This window comes from Lactuca serriola, chromosome 8 (genome assembly GCF_051521515.1).
Source record: "Lactuca serriola cultivar US96UC23 chromosome 8, Lser_US96UC23_V15, whole genome shotgun sequence".
Lineage (NCBI taxonomy): Eukaryota > Viridiplantae > Streptophyta > Magnoliopsida > Asterales > Asteraceae > Lactuca > Lactuca serriola.
In genome coordinates this window covers 268,792,574-268,802,214 of record NC_136415.1, presented here as the reverse complement: position 1 = coordinate 268,802,214, position 9,641 = coordinate 268,792,574, and positions in this window count along the sequence as shown.

Sequence of the window (9,641 nt, the reverse complement as noted above, 5' to 3'; positions counted from 1 at the left end):
ACCCAACAACAAGCCAACCCTAGCCCCCATCCATTTTTCCTTAAGTGTTCATGTTCTTTGTGAGAAGTGTGAAGTAAAAGCAAGAGTGTTGGTGTAACAAGAAGTTAGATCCAAAGAATTTCTAGTCTTCTAGTCATATTTTCAAACTTCGTAAATAATAGATTTTCAACCTTTGTGAGTTTTTATCTTAAATCTAGACTTTTAGAGTGTTTTGGTGCATATTCGTCCCACTTGTTTGATATTCCTTAGAATTTGGGAAACTGCAAGTTAACCAAGTTGTTTGAAGGACCTTTTCTGGACTTAAAGAAATGAAAAGAGATATCGGATGAGCCCTCTTTGATACATCCAAGAAATCCCTAGCCTTTTTGGCTTTATTTGCAATGTTGGGTTGGTGTTTATAATGTTTGGGCTTGTATATAGATAAATTTTGGATATTTATCCATTAAGAACCTCCGTAGATGGTTTTTGGAAAGTTATAGCCCGTGAATTAATTGATTAAGCACTTAATAAGAAGTGGTTGTTCTTTCTAGGAAGCACAACATGACTAAGGATTGGTCGCGACACGAAGTTTAGTCTGGTTTGCGACTATTTTCAATTTTAGTGGTTACGACGCAACCAGTAGCTGGTCGTGATGCATGGTCACGTCGATCACTATACATTAACTCTTTTATTGTTGAAAATTGACCATTTACTTTTTTATTAGCTTAACTTTTAGTCAAAATTTAGTGGACATGAAGTATTGGACTGAGGTTGGACCTCTAATTGATAATAGTTACTAAGATTCATCTAATGGTAAATTTAAGTGGTTTGTGCTTGTTGGTGTATCCGAGGAGTCACACATGTAAGACTTACACTTCTAGCTTATGAGATTTTTCTCATTATACTATAGGTGACATTGTATGTCCTTTGTATGATAGGATGTATGTGTGACTGATTAGGCTGTAGTTGGACTATAACCTCTATATGAAAGACAATAATTGAACTATAACATTGGTATGTGATACTATACTTGGATTATAGCATTCATTTATTGTAAGAATATAGTTAGACTATACCATTTGTAAGGTTATGTGTTGTATGTGTAGTGGAATATGTCGTATAATAGAGAACTCACTAAGCTTTGTACTTACTCGCTATTTTTTTTTTAAATCAGCTTGTTCTTGTGAGAAAGGGAAGGGCGCGTCAGGACTGTACTCGCATCTGACTGACTATGTTTTTGGGACTTCTGATAAATTCTGATTTGATTCTATTTTTTTATGATGAATGAAACAAAGAGATGTTTATGATGATGGGTGTTATGCAAAACATAATCCTATGTGTGCATGCAACCATAAATAATTTGATCTATGTTTTCTCTAATTGAACATACAACTTGAACAACAAAATAGAAAAAACCTTAGCATTCTACTATATTATCGAAATACAAAACTAGGGCTAGAATAATCATACCTTGATTATTACATAGTAATAGCAATTCAATTCCTTGTGTGGTTGAAGCCTTAAGAGCAAGCGTCACAATTGTCATGCCTCTAGTGGTTCACACCCAAACACAATCAAAGAAGAGTGATTGAGTAGGAGGAGAGGGGCTTAAATTTTTGGCTACTTCTTTAAGAAAATAAGTGGCCGAACAGTAGAGGGTTTAGGTTGTTTATATAGTGCAGTCTGGAAACCCTAGATAAACCCTAATTCAAGATTTCCTTAAACCGGGCAGTTATCCACATTCCTGTTTATCCACCAAAGACCATGCTAGAAATCCTTAGGCTCCAAGAAACCGTCCATGCCTTCATGGAGGGTTCTAGATTGCCTCTTGCTCAACTATTGAACAATTACACTTCAATCCCTACACTTTTAATTAATTCTTATAATCCCAAAATTAATTCCAATTAATTTCTGATTAAATATTTATTAAATATTACTATTTCTAATTAATATATTTTTTCATAATATAATAATAAATCATTTATTTGAATTTATTAATCAAATAATCAATTCAATTATATACCAATTATAGTTATGGGTATAGACACCTAATCCAACAGTCTCCCACTTGGATAAGTCTAATAACTATAGTTACCAGTCTATCCTTCAAAAATTTACTAGCAAATTGTAGCTATCAAACCCGTTGTCGAACTTTAACCTAGTCGTTTGCGTTTCCTAAGATAAGTGATCATATAATCTTCCATTCTACAAGATATCATTTAGACACGAGACATGGAATAGAATCAATTTCATTGTCCAATACTTTGTTTCCCGATTTCTGATTTGTAATGACAAAGAACTACTAATTGAACATGTTAATTTTGTCCTAGTCGGGCCCGACACTATGAGTCAACACCAAATCATCGAGGGGCCCAAAGATATCGCTTTTTCCCCCTAAGGGCAAAAAGGAACATATAAACTTTGACTTATATGCTTTCACTATTTACTCGTTAAATTACACACAACAATACATTTTATATCATCAAGTTACTGATGCGTTTATGTATTATCAATGTACAGTCAACTTGTAAACAACTTATATATCTCCGTTTAAAGATTATAAGATATTATCATCTCAGAATAACTAGTGATAAATTCCATGAAGTAATTCTCTGAGCGTGGGTTAATCCAATACGTAAATTCTCCATTTCAAAGCACTCATGAACATTGCAGCAATACCATTGCTATGCCTAAAACTCTTTAGACAATCTACAATCGATTCATAACAGTCTTTATTCATTACTTACTTCCAAAAGCATGATCGACTGAGGATGTTTGAATAATCTAATTATTAGGGAAGTAAAAATGAAACAAAAAATAAATAATAGACGTAAGGTAGTAATCCAACTCATAAATAAATCTACATTATTTATCACCGAAAGTCAATTACATTTATTTCGTTAAATGTTTTGAAACTAACTATCTAACTACTAAAACTAACATCATCCTTCAGACCAATTCTCCTAGCATGTTGAATGTGCTTGACCCTACTAAGACCCTTAGTGAGGGGATCTGCAAGATTCTCTTCTAACGATACCCTTTTCACGACAAGGTGTACTTCTTCTACTCTGTAACATCCCAAATTTCGAGTCCAAAAATTCCGTTTGTAAATAAGTAATTTATAAAATAGTTTACTGAAAAAATTGTCAATATCCTATCAATCCATCAAGTATCATGAACATGTCTCAAATCAAAACATCGAATAGTAATATAAATCAGAGTACAATCCTAGAAATCTCATTGCGGAAATCATGTGTGTGTGTGTGATGCGCTGCTACGCCACCGACTCTTTCCCCTTGGCTGAGGAGGTAGCTGAAACCAAATTAAAACTGTAAGCACAAATCTTAGTGAGTTACCCCATCATACCACATACTATACAATCATACATCCTGTCGGGCAATTCTGGGATGCCCGACCTACCCATGTCAAGCCATTTTGGGGTGTTGACTACCCGTCTCAAGCCATTCTTGTTGGGTTTTGAGCAATCTAACACTTCCTAAGTGTGCATGCAACCCTAATAAACCTTGGATCTATGTTTGTCTAAATACATGCAAAATAATAATTTTCCAAGGTTCATAACCTATCTAACATGGCATGAGGTACTTTTAAACATAAAATAATTAGATGAGATTACATACCTTTTTGATGAGTTTGATTCTTAAGGAGTTTGAGGGCCAAACACCAATAGTGTGAATGCCTCAAATGGAATCACAAATCACCACAAACTCTTGGAAAACTTTGAGAGAGTGTATACACACTATAAAATCATCCACACACAAGCACACAGACTAGTGACACTAGTGGCTATTTCATGCAACATAAGCATGCTTATATAGTGTACATGATTAGGGTGAAACCCTAATAACCCATGACCTTTCGTTTTCCAAGGATCCCTGGGTTAAAAGCTCCATGGATCATCCATGGACTTCCATATAAGCCTAGCCCATTAACTAATCAGTATTAGCCCACACCATATAAAACAATAGCCCACAATTTAATTAGTCTTCCTTTTAATCTCTAAATTAATTCATAATTAATTTAAGACTAAAACTAATTAAATAACATGACTCCATATTAATATATTATAACTTATAATATATTAATAAATCATAAGTATACAATTCTCATAAAATTATCCATAAATCGTTTGGGTGAAGTGCAACCCAAATGGACCATGCCGGGTCGGGTCAAGTATGTACCAAATAAGTTATGGACTTAGACACCTTATCCAACAGACTCCCACTTGGATAAGTCTAATAACTATATTTGCGTATGTTGCTTCAGGAACCAACCAGCAATCGTAGCTCTCGAAAACTATGTTGAACTATGAAACGCCATTTTAGATAAGTGATCATATAATCCTCTGTTCTCATGATATCAGCCGGACAAATACATGGAACAACGTCGTACTTATTGTCTAGCAGTTTGTTTCCCGATTTTCGATTTGTTTGACAATGAACTTAATCGAACACATCAATTTAGTTCTGACCGGCCGGTACATAGGTCACAACAAAATCATCGAGGGGCCCAAATATCGCTTCTATTTCTAGAAGGAACAGATAAACTTCGACTCATATGCTTGTTCTACTACTTGTTGAATTGTACGCAAAGGTACGTTTTATAACATCAACTTACTGATGCGTTTACGTGCAATCAATGCACAACCAACTCATAGGTAACAACTCATATCTCTAGGTTTGAAGATTTATATGATATTACCGTCTCACGATCACTCGAGATAAATTCCATGAAGTGATACAAGTGAGCGTGGGTTTATTCAAATACTCATAACTTATGACCACTCATGAATGTTGTAGCAACCATTGTTATGACTAAACCCATTTAGCCATCTACAAACTCGATTCATGACAGTCTTGATTCATACCTACTTCCAACATATGAACGACTGTGGAGTGTTTAAATAACTTAGTCATTCGGAAAGAATAACCTAGCTATTTTGGAAGTCAAAACATGCAAAGTGAAACACAATAATAATCGAATCCAATATGGTCTCAGAACCCTTTTGAATATAAATAGAACCACCTTTTATTTATCACCATATTGATTACACATTATTCATTGTATAATGTTTCAAACAATCAACTTAAGACTTGAGTAAAAACAACAGTCGACCCATGCTCCTAGCATGTATACTTTGTTTTTCTAAACAATAGTTATGCCATACTCCAAGTATGCACACTATGTTTGTCTATGATCCTTACATTGTGATGTAGATCAATTGAACATGATTCCAATGATACTCATTTCACAATCCCAAATCCTTATTGTAAATGTATGAATTCCTAATTCCTACCATTTACCAAAAATTTGTTAGATTTTAAACTTATATGCACTGATCCTCTCATAATGATTATGCACAAGGTCACCAAAACCTTGTCACCAGTCATTACAGAGTAATCCAAAGAAGGTCAACTTCTATGGAACGGAAGTCTCATATTCAAAGTATATTGCTTTGAACATCATTCTTGCATTAAGGTTTTCTAATCTTACATAGATTGAATAACTTCCACCTATGGAGACATTTCCATAGTCCCATTTTGACTATCACTTCCGAACAAGAGTTACTTCTTTTCAGAATATGTCAATATGGTCCTCTCTGACAACTTACATCATACTTCCAACTTTCCCTGAGCAACCAATCTTTGGCGAACCTCAGATTGTCCTCAACAATTGCTTAATCACTTTAGTCATATCCAGTTCTAGACTTTTCCCTTCTCAATGCCTTAAACATTTGGAAAATTTAGAAAAGATGAATATTATAGCACATGCAATCGATCCTATATTCGAAGCATATGGGACACGATTCATGATGTTTGACATAAAGACATGATACTAGACCAGTCTTTTGCTACAATATTTCTTATTTGCCATATTTTCAAAATTTAATTATGAAGAGGGATGCCGTAATCATAATCGAATTTTGAAAACGCAATATATATATATAGAATTTTTTTTCAAGTTGAACCATTCCAACATAAAATTCATATATATATATATATATATATATATATATATATATATATATATATATATATATATATATTTATATATATATATATTCTTGACTAAAGATGATTAAAATCTCAATCTAAGCTATAGAATTGAAACGAAGTATAATTTCTTTTCCCTTAATTATAGCAAAACAACTTTTCAACCCCTGCAACTTCACGAATTGAAACTTTGTTTTCTATAATTAACATTGCTAACTCGCAACACTAAACATAATAATCATGTTCCCACTAACATGATGATTATCAACATAACACTTATGCTCCCAGTAGCTCTGACATATTTCCAGAAATCTGCTGGACTTCTGAAATTTAGATTCATACATCCTTTCTTAGATAGCTCACATGTGTGTCTAAACAATTTTCAGAACTATGAAAAGCGATGCCGTAATCATAGTCTCAATTTCTTAGGCATTTGCCATTTCTCATAATTCCATGTTAGTGTGCCGGTTAACCACACGCGCTCCACTAATGACTTTTGAAAATGCAAATAACACAATTGATATCTACGTAAAATCTACTTAGTGAAAACGTTTCCTCACCATCATTTTCATGAATCGGAGAGAAACCTTATGACACTTAGATTTTATAGTGTATGAGTTCCTATCCATGTGAATTTGTCAAAACCATAATCACAAGATAAGGTTAGTGACAAATTCAGCCTTTCATGGATTAAACTTATTCAGTCTTAGTTTCTTGTCACCTTGGTAGCACAAGGCCCACCAATTCTTCCAAGTTGAACTCTGATAACTCACATGCAAATTCAACTAATTTGAAGTAGGTACAGAAATAAGAATTATGTCAACACGATAGGTTGCAAACCTAAAGTCGTGTGTTAGCGATAAATTACAGGTTTTACTCTTGATTAAATCTTGAAACTCTTTTAGGATCTTTAAGGCTCCCACTGTCCCCTTGACATATAAGTTTCCCCAGTCAAGAACCATTCCTTGACAAAACAAATATTCAAGGGACAGTGCGGATTCTTATCAAGACTAACACTTCACACAATTGGTATTAGTTGGTCTTTGTCTCATCCAAGACATCACAACTTACCAATCTCAAATGTACAAGAGTAGAAAACATTTTACTCTTACATTTGACTAGTGTTAATAAATGTTCCTTTATGTCACTCAAGGTTACAATCTTGGAGTATGACTCTAAGAATTGTTTTGGAACGAAGTATGACTCATCTTCTCAATCTTAACAAATCCAACAATTCATGACCTCTCTTCTTAGCCATAACAATGCACTAAAGACGTCCTTAGAGTATGAATTTGTGATATGGTTTCATAATCATTAAGATGATCATGAAATACGATACTAAAGTACTCTCCCATCCTTTCAGATTTGAGAAACTTTTATCTTTCTGCCTAATTTGATTCTTCTCATTTGTTTTGTCATACATTGTAACCTTTCCAATGTTATAGAATTATACTTAACCTCATAAGTATAATCATATTTACTAATCTTTAGTAAATCACGACAAATCAATCTTTGTGGTGGACCTTGACCAGTGCACACCCAGTGTACCTAATTCCTTAGTCCTTCAATTAACTCACATATACATGTGATCAAAGAATTAGTCTTAATTTTCAAAGATGAAAATTCTCATTCATCATACAATACAACTTGTATGATTCCAAGTTTCTGTCCAATTGAAACTTGGGTGATGAAAAAACTTTCTTCATTTGGTAAATTCAGACACTACCACAAATGAAGGAATCAAATCCACTTTCCAATATTGCTATTACTAGAAACATATAAGCAACAATTTTCCACAGATACCATTGTAAGGATATTTTTAAAATAAATAAAATTAAAACCTTTTTTTTTCTTTTATTTTAAAACTTTGCGGAAAAACTTATCCTTACAATCCACATGAAAATCTTGTTGTTATCTATTCATAAGCAATATATTATAACTCTTAAGCAACATCTCAAAATTCTGATTACCGAACCATGCGATCGAAACCCACCTTTGCAATCAGAATCAACATATACTTACTTTAAACTTCCTATTTTTTCTTTGATTCTTAAAAACATCAACATGTGACCCATTCACATTATGTAATAAGAATCTCCAAATAGAAACTTAATAGAGTTAGTCAGTGGACTTTAACTGAAGTAAAGTCAAACTTCTTGACTTGATCAATCTTATGATCTTTCAGGTAAATATGGCAGCTTCGCAATCAGTGTCCCTCCCTTTGGAAATAAAACACATGGACCCTTTGGTAATGGCACATGAGACTATCTCAGACTTAGCCTTTCTCTTTACCATTTGGTCAACCGAGTTGACTATGGCTGATCCCTTTCCATTGGGAAGAGAAATCTTTTTCTAGATATCCAATGCTACCATTGTCAATGTCCATTTAAGACTTGGGAAGTTGTTCTTTTAATCAAATTTGCTTTACTAGTGTTCCAAATCATTGCTGATTCCACAACACCAAGCAAATAGATAACATCATTAAGGGTCATGTCATAGTATGTCTCATAGTAGTCCCAAAGAGACTCACTATGTTACTAAGAAAGTGATTGAACATCCAACTTTCACGAGACTTTGAAACCCAACTCTCCCGGCTTGTCAATATGTGACTTTATCTCCAAGATGTGAGCACACATAGACTATGCTTGCCAATAGGGATTGAGTGACTTTAAACTTTTCAAGAACTTGTGGGTGAGGGAGAATAATTTGAGGAGGTGGAGGAAGTGAAGCATGATGTTGAGGGACACCATCTTCAAGAGATTTGGGAAGATCATAGTTGTCTGAACCAGACATCTATAATGGGAGAAAATCAAGTTAGTTGATTCAAAGTCCTTAATATAACACCCAATATGAAATATTAAGGCTAGGACCCAACACAATATTTTATAATTTGGAAGAGGGATGTCGTAATCCAAGCTATAAAATATTTGAAGGTAGGCGAATGACGATTCACCAATTTCCACCATGAAAAAACGAAATAATTTATTAGGTTTTAATTGGATTTGAAATTCCTAGATCTTTTGAGATTCATTGAACTTTTCAATGGCATGTTTCAATCTCGAGTGTGCCCTCTCAAATTTTGTGACTGGGATGTCGAGGATCACAAATCAAGGTGTGAATAACCATACCAATTCACTTGGTACCCTTAATATTATCACCCAATCAATGTGCCGGTTAACCACACACGCTCCATTGATCTATGACAAACATTAAGTCACCCTTCGTGATCCTTACTAGTCCAAGTTAGTGTGCCGGTTAACCACACACGCTCCACCAACGACTTGGTAACGTATAAAGTGTGAATTCCATGGGCTAGCACCAAATTCACATTTTTCCTAAAGTAACTAAGATTGGGAATTAAATAAAAATATTTAGTTACTTTATAATAATCATTATACTTTTAATGAGAATTTAAAGTCGTTGTCCTACCCGTTTGGCTAACGACCCTCCACCAGTCAAGCAAGCGGTGGGTGAGAGTGGACACCCATTAAGTCGCCATTTTATAGGCAACAACCTTATACCCACCTTATAGACCGGCTTCGTGAATGAGGCCTACGAACGGTAAAACGACTTGTTCTTATACATATATATAATAATTAACCATTAATCTTATAATAGTATAAGGGTAGAATTTTAACTTTTAAAACTTCT